Source organism: Aulonocara sp. 'chitande type north' Nkhata Bay, linkage group LG15, assembly GCF_057382095.1.
Source record: "Aulonocara sp. 'chitande type north' Nkhata Bay isolate Kocher_YH1m ecotype deep benthic linkage group LG15, A_spYH_male_GT1.1, whole genome shotgun sequence".
Taxonomy (NCBI): Eukaryota; Metazoa; Chordata; class Actinopteri; order Cichliformes; family Cichlidae; genus Aulonocara; species Aulonocara sp. 'chitande type north' Nkhata Bay.
Window position 1 is genome coordinate 30,837,456 of NC_141358.1, and position 15,446 is coordinate 30,852,901.

Here is a 15,446-nt window from a genome sequence, read left to right on the forward strand (position 1 = left end):
TTGTGTCTAAGTATTCTAAGCCATTATTATTAATATAAAATCACTAGTTTAACTTTTTAACTTTATATTTTTAAGGGATTAAAAAAAAAATTCTTTTAGCTCAAACCTTAAACAACTAATAATATCTTGTACTTTGCAGCTGGCCAATCTGTTGTAGAAATCCAAATTTGTTCTACACATACTATTAATGTAAGGGTAAGAGGTAGGGGTGGAATACATCCATGGATAACAGCTACACATGTGTTAAAAAAAAAAAAAAAAAACAACCCAAAATGGATGATGTTGCTAAGGAACTATTAGATAGACCCTCATAATTGCACCTTAAAATAAATTATTATGCACATTCCTCTTCTGTAATTGCCAGAAAATTCAAGTCATACTTGTCTCCTTGTCTCTTTCTCCCATCTTTCTTTTATATACTTTGTTGAATAATTGCTGAGATCAGGAAGACTTTTGTATATTTGTGAGATTACACCTTTCTTAATTTCTGACTTATAAGCATTTACAAAGAGTTGAATAAATGGCCTTGCTGTAGTGGGTATTTGGTTTTTAATGTTTCGAGTATAGAAGTTTCTTAACTGTAAGTATCTATAGTGGTCTTGGTTTTCTAAAATAAACGTTTGCTTTAAAGTGTGGAAACTCATAATTTCATCTTCCTTTACAATACTACATATCAATGTAATTCCTTTATCTATCCAGTTTTTAAAACTAGGGTCTATTTGATTTGATGTAAATTCCGAATCATATGCACACCATTTTAATATTTTTATATCCTTCTCCAGCTTATTTTCTTTTACCACCATTTTCCAAACCCCTAGTGTGGTCTTTACCCAAGGATTTCTTATTTGGAAATTTAGTCCTGTAGATGTTTAGAACTGCCTGTATATGCATATTGGTTTTTGTTTTGCATTCAATTTCCTTCAATGTTGCTACATACGAGGGATCGCACCAGTGCAACATTGCTGAAGTATAGTATTATTTTTTTTAAAACATGGTAGGTCCCAGCCGCCATTCTCTTTGGGCAGTTGTAATGTTTTGTATTTCTACAATTCTTGAATAGACCGTCTGCAAGTTTAATATAGCTTAAACTAGCCCCAACCACTGCACCAGTAACTAGAACTGAGAGGAAACTGCTCACAGGCCTCCATCACCTAACTAATACACGAGACACTGTGGTCTGAGAAGCAGCTGACATTGGTCACGCACTTTCTTAACTGATACCTGGTGGGTGGAGTTATGACAGTATTTCATAAGTGCTTCTCATGTTATATGATAAACACTAGTAAGTAAAACACACAGGTGCCTCTAGGTTGCATCCCTGGCAGCTTGCTATCTAACAAGATATAACATGCAATTTGGAATATTTGGAAAGTCTAAAGTGCTTTTTTTAACCTCCTAATTGAAGCTAGGTTAAACATGGCCCAGACCTGTCTCTGCACTGAACACAGCCAGAGGACTCCTGGAAAGAGGGCAAACACTCATCCTGTGTTTAAAAGCTAGGTCCTCATAATGGCAGATCAGAAAAAAAAATAGAGGATGGGTAAACCTGTTTTATATCCCTTCATTTATGTTTTCAGCTTAATGTAAATAAAATGCAGCCAAAGTTCATTTGTGAAGCCGTGACACCATTGAGCCATTTCTCTTAATCTTTGTGAGAAAGTCATTCCTTATAAAAATTATTCCCAGAGTAATGTTAGACTCCAAGAACACTACTGGGAGCAGATCATAACAAAGCTGCCTATCATCATAACAATGTAAAGGTAAACACCCTGTTAGCTATTTGAAGGAGTATTAGCTGAAGTATTGAACTTTTGCTTTAAAGAACTCAAGGCTGAAAGCTCAGAATTTCTCAACAGCCCCTTCACCATAAAAGTATGTTTTTAAAAACAGCAAAAGGCTCTTAAGATAGAAGCAATTTGATCAACACTGAAGGCTTATTGAAAAGGTATCCCTTAAGCTCATCATCTGTGAGGGTTTTGTTTTTTTTTTTAAACATGCTTTGCATTTTCCTCTGTTGAGCAGAAAATGCAAATAACAAGATTGATTTGGAACAAAAAAAATTAACAAGGTATATGGCGTGAAAAGTGAGATCTTGAAGCCAGATATCTCTTATAATCAATAAGCCTATAAATTCTCCAGATATATTGTTTACTGCAGTAAATGTGCACAAATTGTGATAAGAGTTATATCTACCACCAACTTAAGGATACTGTGAAATGCAATCATCAGTGTGCAGTACTTCATGGTTTCCTGGATACATGCCTCTCTTTTCACACACATCCAGTTTTCCTGGCCTGCAGAGGACAGGAGGGACAACACAGCATCGGTTCTGCAAAGACTGGCACCAACAGGTGTGCCTAGGGGGGTGCCAGCATCAGCCTGGCCTGGTCCACTGCACGGACATCAGCCAAACCACACACATACGCACACCAGAACCCAAGGCAGTGCATTCCTCTAAGGAATACCACAGCACAGCGGCTTTGTTGTGACATCTCTAACCAGGCGCTGAGGCAGGCCAGTAGGTTTGGGAGACAAAAGGGCAAGAGATGAGAGAGAGAAGAAAAGGTTATGGGGGTAGGTATGAGAATGATGAGGTGGCTGGACTCCATGATCTAGAGATATCCCAACACAGTCTCTACTTGTGTGCTATACATTGAAAGGAAATTTCCTGTGATCAGTAAGCAAGCACAGGAAAAAATTTCAAACAAAGGGAGACCCTGTGCCACTAGGAGAAAGAGCAAAGGTCCCAGGGAACAATCTTATCTGTTTGCAGTGGTGTTGTGTAATCACCGGGGGATGGGTTCTGTACGTGTTATGGGAACTAAGACTTTCTACCCCCAACCATCTCAGGTAGCTCTATCTTAAGTTCAGAAAGATGCAAAGCCAGAGTCTAATTTAATAGACCACTACTAGCTGAAGAATTTCAGAGAGACCCACACAAGCATTTGCCCTTGGCAAAGCTACACTGAACCACAACAAACAAAGACTTTCAGCTGGGTGGACTCGGTTGTCCACCACGCCCTGACAATATGTTTTCAGAGTGAGACAGTGGGGGAGTATAAGAGCCCGGGGCCCCTGCTATTACTGATAGGACAACCAGATCAAAGCCCTTTCCCATAGTTAGTGAGCACAAAAAAACTGAGAGAGATGAAAGACCATCAGCAGATTGTGGGAGAAATGATGAAGGACAGGGCAATCCCTGCATGGCACTTCCAAACAGCTTTCTGCATTGCCTCTGCAAGTCAAAGTTGGCGGGAGTAAGAGGGAACGCAGGGCCAGATCCTGTCCACAGGATAAGCATAGTGATATGACAGTCCCAACCTCCAATATCATCCATGCAGAATACAAGCTGGGAGGTCCGTTTACAATCTTCTTATTCAGAGTACACCAATTCAGTGGAGACAGAATTAAAATAGATTGAAAGAAACATGAAAGTCTAGTAAAAGTTGCACCTCTAAATCAAATCAGTGCCATTCCCTTTATAGTGAATGTATGTAAACCTATTTTTCCGCCATTGCTAATTTTACTTACGTGTGCAGAAACTGCTCATCTGTGGAAACTGAAGCAACCTCAGGAAATGTAATGCTTGACTTGAATACAGCTTTAAAAAGGGAGTTTACAATATTCAGTGTTTCTTGACTTGTGAAGGTCATCACTGGAAATTTGACAGCTTATTCTAAAATGAACACAAAACTTAAGCAATCATCTATGACCATGTTCAAAGAAACATTTGAACTTTGCTCAAAATTTGTGCAATTTTTTAAATTCTGGTTTCATTATAAATTTCTTTCTGTTATATAAAATAATAGGAATGTTATTTGAAGAAAAGAACAATTAGCAGCAAAATACTGTCAGCAAATTTTAGAATCACAGAGTCAGACTTTTCCCAAAGAAACTGAATTTGTTCCACTAGCTCAATAGCCAAAAGCCCTTCATATATTGTAGCCAGCCACCAAAGAAAGGAAGAAGGAAAAAAAGAAAACATTTCGCTTCAGGATGTCAGGTAAGGTCAGGACATGCGTGTAGTATTTAGTTATTTACTACTGTCTAATAAATAAAATAAAAAATAAAAAAAACAAGGGCACTAATATAGTCCATTGGTTGAGCAGATGACCCATATGCCAAAAGGTTACTGCAGAGTCCCACATTTGAGTCCTGGGCCATTCACAAAACTGATAATTGCATCTACATCAATGCACAGTTTTAATGCATTCCTTGAAATGCTTGCTAATAGGCAGTGGTCTGATTGTTGGGGTTTTCTCACTATTACTTAACGGTCTATAGCTTACAAACCACCTCGAGGCGACTGTGCTTGTGATTTATATAAATAAAATTACATTTAACTAAAACTGAATCCTATGCTCCTCTGACAAAACCTGAATGTATGTGAAAATGCAAAGCGAGGAGTTTCAGAAAGAAATGTAAAAGGGAGAGGAAGTGTTTGTGTCAAGCACACATATCCTGCAGCGGAGGCTACAGTCTGCATGACTGTGAGGAGCACAGAGGCCAAAGATAACCACTGAACCATCTTCCTGTATGTTGTCACACAGAGGTTACATAAAAAAAGAGCAGCACATGCAGCAGTCCTGTGAAAGTACAGTAACATATAACACCTGAGATTTGTGATGAAAGTGACTGCAGAAAAACAAAATGACAAGGATATCTGTAATTCATACTTAATATTTAGCTTGTTTGTGAAAGTTGAACAGCACCAGATTGCACTGAAAAGGGGGTCTAAGAAAAGGCACAGGCGGCCAATTTGAAATCTGAGAGATGTCTGTGGTTGAAAATTCAAAACAGCCATTAGCTGATGTGGAAGAATGTGATACTGCTAGCAGTATAAGCCTCTAGTTATAAACTATGAAGGAATTAACACTAACTTTGTAAAGAATATACATGAAAAGAAAGCAGAAGGACCAAACACAACTTTTATAGACCAAAAGGACATCAAAAACTGAATAATGAGTAAATATTGTCAAACTGAATCCTAGAATTTGTTGGTTCTTGCATCTGGTTCTATGTGAAAGTAAAACAACCAAAAGCACAACTCCAACAACAGGAAGTAAACAAGTTTTCTGTATGCTCAAGTGAGTGCATTCTATTGTCATGCTGTTGTAACAAGGCATTTTGTTGTCATTCAGAAGAAAGACAGACCTAATCCTTACTGGTCTGCTGCTTCTATTGACCAATAAATCACAAAAGAGAAGCGAAGCTGGAAATTAACGCTTCAAGCACAACACTGATCCCACTAACAATGCAAAAGTGTCTCAAGAGCTGCACTGCTGTCTTTCCAAACATGCCTGTTTAACACACCAGCAGCTCTGGTTCCAATTAGTTTAAATGCTGCATCCAAAGGGAGCCGGCCGGGGAGCTCCACAATATTCCTTTAATTGATGGTTGTGCTACTATCCTATTTCATAGCAGACTTTCTGCAGAGGAGACTTGAAAAGCACTTCATTAGCATGAAAGCTCCTCTTTAATTATTCCATCGTACTCAACTCTGATTTACAAGTGCTATTACACGGGATGTCTATTTTGAGTTAATTTATTTAGCTGAACAATTCCCTGGCCTGTAAACTCTGCTAATACTGGAGTTGATGTGCTCATGTCTCGAAGAGCTAATGAATGCAGACAATAGCAATTTTAGTCAATAATTCTTCACACCATTGACATGGGAAAGTTTCTGCATTTGTTGACTTGTTTTTATTTCTTTCATCATTGGGGAGTTATTACTAACAAAATGAACAGCAGTAACTTCACAACCATCCAAATGTAATTAACAAAGTATGTTATTGGTTGGCTGGAGATCAAAACATCTATCCATCTTACACATAATATGTAAATCAACACTATATTCTTCTTTTTTCAATGCACACTTTGGAATTCATGAGCCACATAATGAAGCAAATGAATTGCAAATTTCTGCAATAAAGGGACAAATCCTTCGACACCAGTCAAACAATAAATAATTTAAAGTTTGAAGGCTTAATGTGTAAGCTAGGCGTGCCCTGATGAAGGCAGAAACTCCTGTTCTACTTTGTGTGACTTCACTTTTTCTGGACATTTTATTTTGGATCTGAACTAGCCAATACCAAGGTCACACAACAACACAGATCATCTAATCAAGGCTGTTATAAACAAACAACTTTCATGTTTTGCAAGGTGTGCACACACCAGTATACAGCTTTAGTTTCTGTCCCAGGGGGTGTTGCTTTCTGTTTGGGGGTATGCTTGCTCTCACCTACTTTAGGTACCCCACTAAATGTGGAGCTAAACACTTGTTTTTGTATGTTTGCAAGAGTTTTAAACTTAACCGCAAGTTGATACAATTTAAAAAAAAAAAAACAACCTCACACATACTTTTCCTGTTGACTTCGCCCTTTCACTGAAATACTTACTAAGAAGCTTTTATTCCACTTACACTAATATAACTTGTAGCCCTCATCCAGTAGTACCTACTCAACTGAACTGAGTACTACCTGATGTGCGTGGGGTCATTATAGCAACTTAGCCAAAAGTCCATAGACATCATTTTTGTATGACACAAATACAACAACAATGGAGGACGTCGAGGCGATGGTACACCTGCTGTTTAGTGCATTTCTTTTTGTCAAAACTCTGTGACCACAGTGTTGTTTTTGTGCAGCCATTTCCCTCATTGTCGGGGTTTCAAAAATTGCGCTTTTGATTTTCGTGAATGAGTCACTCTAATGACTCATCGAGTGATGCCAATGACTGGCCAATCGTTGGCATCGCTGGTTGGTGGTGTCACGTGTCCAACTTGCCTTAAATTGCTTGGAACCGCGGCCCAGTAAGTATTAAACAAGTACATGCTACCAGACACTACTACCCAATGAAAAACCAAAAGAACCCTTGAGTCAGGGCGAGCCAAGCTGACTTCACCTGTCTTTTGCCAGCACTGCTCTACATACGCGTTTGAGGGTGGGAGAAGGGAAGTAGTGAAAATGTAAATTAAAGTATGCAGCAAAAACTCAGTGAACTCAACTCAGTTGACTAGTGCAAATAGTATGTAACATTTGTAAAATATAATTTAAGTCAATCCTAATATTGTCTTACGATAAAGAATGACTCCAAGTCTTAAGCTTAAAAGGTAATCAGTTATACTTTTTTTCCTTTTTTTTTTTTTTAAATAACAGAAATTGGCTTAGTCTAAAAATATATAATTCTTGCATACGTTCACAATTAACTGTAACCATGTATGAGCCTATTAAAATGTGAATTTAGACAGAACTGATAGAGTACTGACCAGGATGATCAGGCCTGGGTTTGTTTATTTATTTCTAGATAGTTTTGCAGCATCAGAGTTACCCAAGTAGTTCTAGGTCTGTGTCAGTTAAGGGAAGTTAAGGCAGAGATCTTAGAGAAGTAGAAAGCAATAAGAGATGAAACCCAGGAACCCAAGTCAGAGGTAACACGATGGGGGAGGGGTAGCGTACATAGAGTGTCCAAGTTGCAGTTCACTCTTCTTATGTTATCTGATGTGCACAACGACCAATGCCACTGAAGAGGCAAGCTACGACAACACCTTTAAAAGCAGAGCATTTGAAAAGTGGGCCAACAAAGTGGAACTGAAAGTCAAGAGCCCAGAAATGCAAAAACCAACAGACCACAGCAGCACTGGGTAAAGCTGCCTCATGTAACTTTCACCTGAACTTAGAAGTACAGATACACACATTACAGGTGACAAAGGCCCAGACATACCACCACCAATAAAGATTACTTTCACCTGAAATTCCCATCCTATTAATTTAAGTCAACAACACTTAGTCACTGAATGCATCATTAAGACAGGCCATAATTTCACTGTTTCCAGACAACTAACAGATGGAAATAAATTACAACAAACATTAGCACTAACAATATGGGAGAAACAAAAATGTACCCAGCAACTAAAATGGAAACTTCTCAGATCAAACGGAAATGTACACTGCAAGACTCAAAGACTTCTTCAGTGATAATCCAGTTTCAGTTCCAGCACAACAGCAACATCACAGTTGTGGATGCAGATTTATAAACGACATCTCTTTTACATATCAGACAATACCTGATCTCAGTGGCATTCCATTAGGACAAGCAAGGTAAGTAGTGCTTGTCTAATCAAATGCAAAAACATTTTTGGTGGGAGACTGATGGGAGATTTGCATGCTAGACACGCTGCCATTGTCACTGCTTTCACTGCTCAGAGATCAGTTAAAAGCCGTGTTTTGTGTGAAAACACGGCTACTATTAGCAAATAGACACACACAGATTACTGACAGGTAAGTTTTCTCATGTGTGCCAACATGTGTGATGTAGATCAAGTGCAGCATGAAGAGGTTATTATTATCTCTTTTAGTATATAAGCAAGGAAAGCTTTGATGATGAAGAAGGGGTTTCAAATCCAGTTTAATAAAACAGGCCAGTTGAACAGGTGCAGGCTCAGCCATCAGAGATTAGCATCTCTGAGAAATCATTACTAATTTTAACCAGCTGTTTGCCAACAAACCACTTTCATGTTTCTCTAATAATTTAATCCCTGTAGATATTGACAGTTAACCCTGTGACACAATTCACAAGCCTTTCAGTTCAGCTGTGAGTTTTGTTATTATTTTAACATATTTATATTTGTGTTTCTGAGCGTATTAATTTTTCAGATATGTTAAGTCCACACGGGAAAGCCACCACAAACATATGATTTTCTGCATTACAGTAGTAATCTATATGACAATGATGAGATATGTCTTGTTAGTCAGTGGCAAAGATGTTTTGATCTTTGTCTGCCTTTCTGTAAGTCACAGCATGCCACTGCCTAATCGCTATGCATCTTCAGTTCCTTATTGGCATTAGTGCTGCAACATCTATGCAGTTTGTCAATCATGTTGACCCATTGTCCCAACTGCAAAACAAGTATCTGGCTTAAAGATAAGTGAAGGGTTCACCAGAGTCCTTGCGGGTAAGGAATACATTTAACACGCCCTTGTTTTTCATCAGTTCTCTTCTCTACTAGATTATCTTTTATTAATTGTTTTAGTTTAGATAGCCAATTACAATGCTGATATTCTATTTTGTTGGTTTTGACTTTCAGAACATACAGATATTCAGCCAATATATCTGTGCATCTCTACCACAAACATAATGTAACTAATAACAATTCAGTGCCATTCAGACCTGAAACCTCCATCACGCCGAATACAGATTTCAAAATATTATTACCCAAGTGTAGAGTACGCTTACACAAAATAACTACTTTTAATTTAGACTTAGAAGTAAGGCTAACTTAATCTACAAAATTGCTCAGGTTCAGCAAATAAAATTACTTTTCTCCAATCACATAGTGAGAAATGCGACAGAAACGCTTTAAAAGAAAATGCAGTAAGAGCTTTAACCTAACCTAATCGCTTTAATTACTTTGAGCATTTAGGTCTACAAATGCATAATTAAGTGTCTGATGATCAGAAAGGATGCTTGCAGCAGAAAATTGGCAAATTTCCACTGAATTCTACAGTTTTATGGCACTATCGGCCTTGTTTTCGGCTAATATTTTAGGTTTACAGCTACATCTAATGTACTTGTGCAGCATCAACATAAGCAAGTCAAACAGGTAGAAACTAAACCAAATGTCATTCATACACATTAATGGAAACAACTCCGGAGATTATGGGACACAATATCTGGCATTAAAATATATTTAGTGGATAGAAACAATCTAAGCTCTGATATGTATACATTTATTGTAGGTCTGTATTTGTTAGGTCAGTGAGGAGTTCTTTTTGCCTGAATGAAATGACAGTGCCAATAAAGCTTAATCATACACAGCTCCGCGTCTCCACGGACCATTTGTAAAGCTGCTGCAAAATTCACACTGCAAAATGAAGAAGCTCGTAGCCTTTGGCAGTTAGACGTATAGAGGAGTGTGCAGTGTCAGCCTCAATGTGTGCAATTTAACCCTTGAACTGGAGACAACCATGAGCAGCATGTGTAATGGAGGCCTCACATTATAAAGCAGAGAAGTCAGGAGAACTGGACAGGGGGAGGGGGTTCTTCCTGACAACCACACACTGGAGAGGGGGAGGGTTAAAAAACATTGAGCCCTCTTCCTGAGTCTGCAGCATTTGGGCATAATGTGATGGGTCCTTCCTTTTCACCTAACTCCCATTTGGGCTTACAGTTTGTTTGTTTTTTTTCCACCAACACCTCTGAAGAAAGCACACCCTCCAAAATAACCTACGTGGACAAGTCACTGAGCAGGGTGCTCAAGCATTTGTAGCGTCTTAGATATAATCGCCCCTGACACTCAGAAAGGTAAACCAATATCATTTCCTGGGTTAAACTGACTCTGCACTCTTCATCTGAACAACAAGCAAGTTGTACGCAGTCCAAGAACACTAATATGCAGCAATTATCCTTCCCCTTGTGAAGCCAGTTGTAGGGTGGGGGTGGGGGGGCAGGGGCACAAGCTACACAACTATACCACCCCCACCCTTTGGTTTGCTCTGCAGTGATAACTTGTTGTACAAACTGCAAATGATAAATCAGCAAACAGGTTTTTCCAGGAACAAAGATTTTAGCATTGGCACAGGCCTCGCGACAACATACCACAAACTCTCAGGCTGGTTGTAGAAGCTCTCAAGTGTTAGTTCTTGCTTGTTTATTATGTACAGAAGCAATTAGAACAAGGGAGCCTGTTTCTTTTCACTTCTCTCAACTAGCATAAGGATAAAGCACTCCAACTACCTGTTAACATTTGCCTTAATGCTAACCAAATAAAGCGATCAGCAGCATGCCGTTCTATACAATTCCATAATCCTCCCCCAAATCCTCATTTAGCACTTATCGCTCAGGCTCGTGCATTCATTGCCGAGTCTCCAAAGAGTGGCAAATCAGCAAAGTCTCCTAGCAACATATTTGCCTAGCTAAAGGCACACATGGTTTCAGTTAGGGGTCTGCACCTATAAACAGTTGGCCGTGGCAGCTTATTGGTCAGGAAGTGCAATGCTGACTGCAAGTCAAGACAGGCAAAAGCTGATAGTGAATAATACACAGTCTTACAGGTTAGCGACAATAGCAAGGTTTTGATTGCAGGCCAAAAACAAAGGGATTCTGAGTTCTGCAGTTTGAAAGCAGTAAATGAGTAGTATAGTGGGAATCACATAAAAAGCCACAGTCAGGTAGGCTGCGCTGTGACTGGGCTGTTTCTTTAAGAACAGAAGCAAAAAGGAGAGGGAGAAGAGAAAAAAAAATCAGAAGTCAAGTCACAAGTCAATTCAGGATTTTAAAGCTGCCAATTTTAGGACAAAAACGACTAATTGGACACAGATTGATCACCTTCCAAAGTGGCTGCTGGAGCCAGCAGACTTTCCAGCCACAACCAACATTGTGCATCAACTGGTGTCTTGTCTTAATAGGAACACCAGGCTGAGTGAGGCTACATGGAGAAACACAGCCTGCCTGAACACACCCAAGGGGTTTTCGCTGGGCTACGACAAACTGATTGTTACACCTCTTTTTGTACAAGGTAGCAAACTTATCCAGCATCTTTAATCTAATACCTGTCACGGAATACTTCTATTCGGAATACTTTTCCTAAGATTAAAAGCTGACAAAGAAAAGGAGCAGTTGCTGCCACAGATTTTATTCTCACATGAAACTTTCACGATAAGTCAAATGTATCTCCCAGTCCATGCTGGCACCTTTAGTGTTTTCACGAGTATAAATAATACAACACAAGCCAGAAAAGTCAACATCCCGACAGTTTAAATGATCTCAGGACAAACACTTCTCATCCCAACTATACCCAGAGCTGTCATTCTCGCTGGTAAAGGTTAGGACCCACTCCCTATCACAAGTGCCACAAATCTGTCGGACCCATACGGTTAAAAGGCGAGAAACAAGCAATCAAATAGGCGAAGTCACTGTCTTATTGCCTTAGTTATCAAACAACCAAAGACCACACTATTTGAACCTCGGAGGCTCTACTTGTTCATGATACATACAGTAGGGCTTCCACGCGTGTATGTATCACAACTTCAACTTGTGTGAAAGTTAGTCAGTAAGAAAGTTTTCGTGCTTCCATTGTGGTAGCGACGGTATAAACAGTTAATTGAGGTGTACGAGCTTCATTTTTAAGCTCGTAAGGGATCAAATATTCTGGGGAGGAGAAGAAGAGAAGCTTCAATTTTATGATTTAACGTTTCCATCCACGACTAATCGTGCGACGTTTCATCGGAGAGCTCAATGGAAAAAATAGCATGAGCTAACACACACTATAAAACATGTAGCGCCAGGCAGTGTAACTCTAAAATAAAGAGACCCTTAGTATCTACACGGAGCTATGAATATTAAACAGGACTTAGCGGTTAAGCTAACGAGTTGGTTTCAAAATGTAAAGTAGTAGTTACCCAACTCAGAGATTTGAACAGGCTCTAAACACTTCAAGTTAGCTAACTAAGTTAGCTGCTTACTGTAGACAAAAACTTTTTCCACATCTGAAAAGCTTTTTTTTCCTCTCCATTTTCTTTCAAATACAATGGGCCGTATATAGAAGCACTTGCGGCATAATAAGCCGAAATGCCTTTTCCTTTTCACTGTAACGCTATTAAAACTGTGTTGTTCCGGCTGTTGCTAAATGGCGAAAGCCGTGTTAATTAAATGTAACTTACCCTCCAGTCTCCGCCGCCGCTCCCCGGGCCGCCTTCAACACCCAAGACCGCCGCTGGACCTCCGGAGGGCCGCGGAGCTGGGAGAAGAGAAGCTAAGAAGGATCCAGCTACTGCCAGGGAGACGAAGAGCCAACTTGCACCGAGGCCCCGGGCCTTCTGTGTCCTCGAAATAGCGTTAGGGAGAGGGATACCGAGCCTTAGTCCTCCGCCGTTTGACAGAGACTCGGGAATACCTTTTTGACAGCTCCTCTTCTTGTGCCCCCCCCTCCCCTCGACAGCCCTTCACTTTTCTCTTTTTCCTCACTTCCAGCAGATACGAATCAAAATACTGTCAAAGAATATGGCGGCTGCTTAAACTAGTTACTATCGCGAGAAGAAAAGTTGTTTTTCTTTTTTTCCCCCAGTTTCCCAAGTTGTGCCGAGGGAAGAGAAAGTAGTGATTGCAAAATAGGCTGAGCAGAAGAAGGTGCAAGCGACGGGAGAAGGATGTGTTGCTCCAATTCCCTTTAAAATTACGGGAATAAATTGCATTTTGGTCCAACCCATATGAAGTGAGACAGCGGCATTCTGATTGACGCTGATCTCCTCTCAGTTCACAGAGAAAGCACAGATGAGATGAATAAATAAATGTGATAAGATGGCTTTACTAAAAACAATACAGAAAAAATAAAATCAAGTTATAATAGATTATTTTTGAGTTTTTAAACTAATTGTAATCAATGAGCTGCACTTTGTAGTACCCGAGTTAAGCTAATTTTATAAATACATTAATAACTATGACTAAGCGAGATTCTTTTCTGAAATGTAAGAGTACTTGTACACAATATTTACATTATGTTCTGACTTTTTGTTTGTTTGCACTACGGCCTCTACATCGAGCAGTTACAGAAATAACACTGCACAAGTGTTCTGTGTTTAGAAACATCGAGCACAAATTATTACTTAAAAAAGTATGCATACAACTATACTTCTCACTTTTTCGATTAAATCAATAAAAATAAGTAGGCTTCAAAATATCGATATGTTTTAAATTCTTTACTGCTTGGAATCATTAGCATTTTTGTCTGAACTGAGCAGTTGCTGTCATATTTCAGCCTGCTAATACAACAAAATAAGATCAGAAGTTAGTGAGGTGGTCTCTGCTACAGCTACCCTTGAAAAACCTAGAAACTATCCTAATGGTCGTCAAACCACGTCTTTAATGACAGATCCTGAGATGTCGAAAGTCATCATTTATTATATTATCTTTATGGGGAAAAGAGTTAAAACTAAACTAGGTCATTACAAGCCCAACATCAAGTTTCATAGATGTATTCCATTTGTTTGTTTGGTTTACAGGATCACAGACCAGCCTGAGTTTAACAAGAAAAACCACAAAGTAGGGCAGGGTGAGAACATCTTCCCCTTATCGCTCAGTGACACCTCACTCGATTTAGCAAAACAAAAAAAAGTACTGGTGCCAGAAATGAACACTTCTGCTGCTTTTTAACACTCATCCACAGCTGGAATTAAAGATCCGGAACATCCCAATTTGGACTATAAACAGCAACAGATCCAGCGAGCACCCACTGTTAAAACAGTGTTAAAACATTTGTGGTGGTTCATTAATGCATTTTATTAATAAATGCCTGTATTTCCCAAGCAATAGCCCAGATAGGATGATAAAATGATAGCAAACATTATTCACAAAGATGGCTGCAGAAGTTTGTTTTTCAAAAGGTCTGTCCAGTATGCAATAGCAGAGCTACTATGTAAATTCTATTATCTTTCCTTGCTGACATAAATGAGTTAATGTTACTTGGAAATGAAGAATGCATGTTTTTGTTTTTTTTGTTTTTTTTGTTTTTATTGTGTTTTATTGTAACTGTTTATTATATGAAGAATATAAGCAATCAAGGAATAACAAGTCAAACAATGTCATTATTTCACCATTTGGATGAAGCGGTAACTGTGCCAGGTCTGAATATTTTGTTGTTGTTGTTTTTTTTCACTTTTAAGGTGTCCCACCAGGCAGCTTTAGCAAAAAGAAATATGATCTGAATGATCTGTTGTGCAAACCACACCAGGAGGCTAGTCAGCTTCTTTTTATTTATTTTCTTTATTAAGAAGATTTATTATTATTATTATTATTATTATTATTATTATTATTATTATTATTATTATTATGGGTTATGGGTTCATATCACCATCTGGCTGGGACCTTTCTGTTTTGGAGTTTGCATGTACTCCCCTTGTCTGTGTGGGTTCTCTCCAGGTACTCCAGCTTCCTCCCAAAGTCCAAAGACAGAGGCTTAACTGGTGATTCTGTGTAATGTATTCAGGGCATCACATAATATTATGTGTCAACCCTGTGACAGAGAGGCAATACCCTGCCTCTCATCCTATGGCAGCTGGGGTAGGCTCCATCCCACCCCACAACCCTGGTAAGGATAAGCTGAAGAGACCGGATGGATGGATTTTTATTTTATTTTATTTATTTAATAAGCATTGCCTAACAATGTCAGAGCTGACAGGCAAGAAAAAGAGAGCAAAAAAAGGGTCTAGGATCCATTTGCAACTGCTCCATCTATAACAAAACACAGTCAAAGAAAAAAAACTTGATAATGTGTGTGAAAAGCTGAAACAAACACCAGAGACAGAGAAAGGCCCAGGAGACCCAGGCTGGCCACAGCTCATTAAGTGTAGTGAGGATCCGAAACCACATTTCCCAATGATAACCACGTGTCTGCCTCAACAGAAGGAAGAGGGAGGCTCCAGACAGGCCCCACGGCCAAAGGGCAAGAGGCC

The 15,446-nt window shown here is 39.1% G+C and overlaps 1 protein-coding gene across 4 annotated transcripts in view; it reads right to left on the reverse strand.

Annotated features, from left to right (window-relative positions):
* Positions 1-13,132, reverse strand: part of tab2 (TGF-beta activated kinase 1 (MAP3K7) binding protein 2) — a 46,694-nt gene extending 33,562 nt beyond the window's left edge. For 2 of the 4 annotated variants that reach the window (XM_086262865.1, XM_086262862.1), the window contains exon 1: positions 12,660-13,130. The gene's annotated coding sequence lies outside the window, so the exon portion shown is untranslated. Of the gene's footprint in view, positions 1-12,659 lie in introns of all 4 variants that reach the window. The other 2 variants (XM_086262866.1, XM_086262863.1) reach the window with 2 other exon arrangements.
* Positions 13,133-15,446: the final 2,314 nt, after the last annotated feature.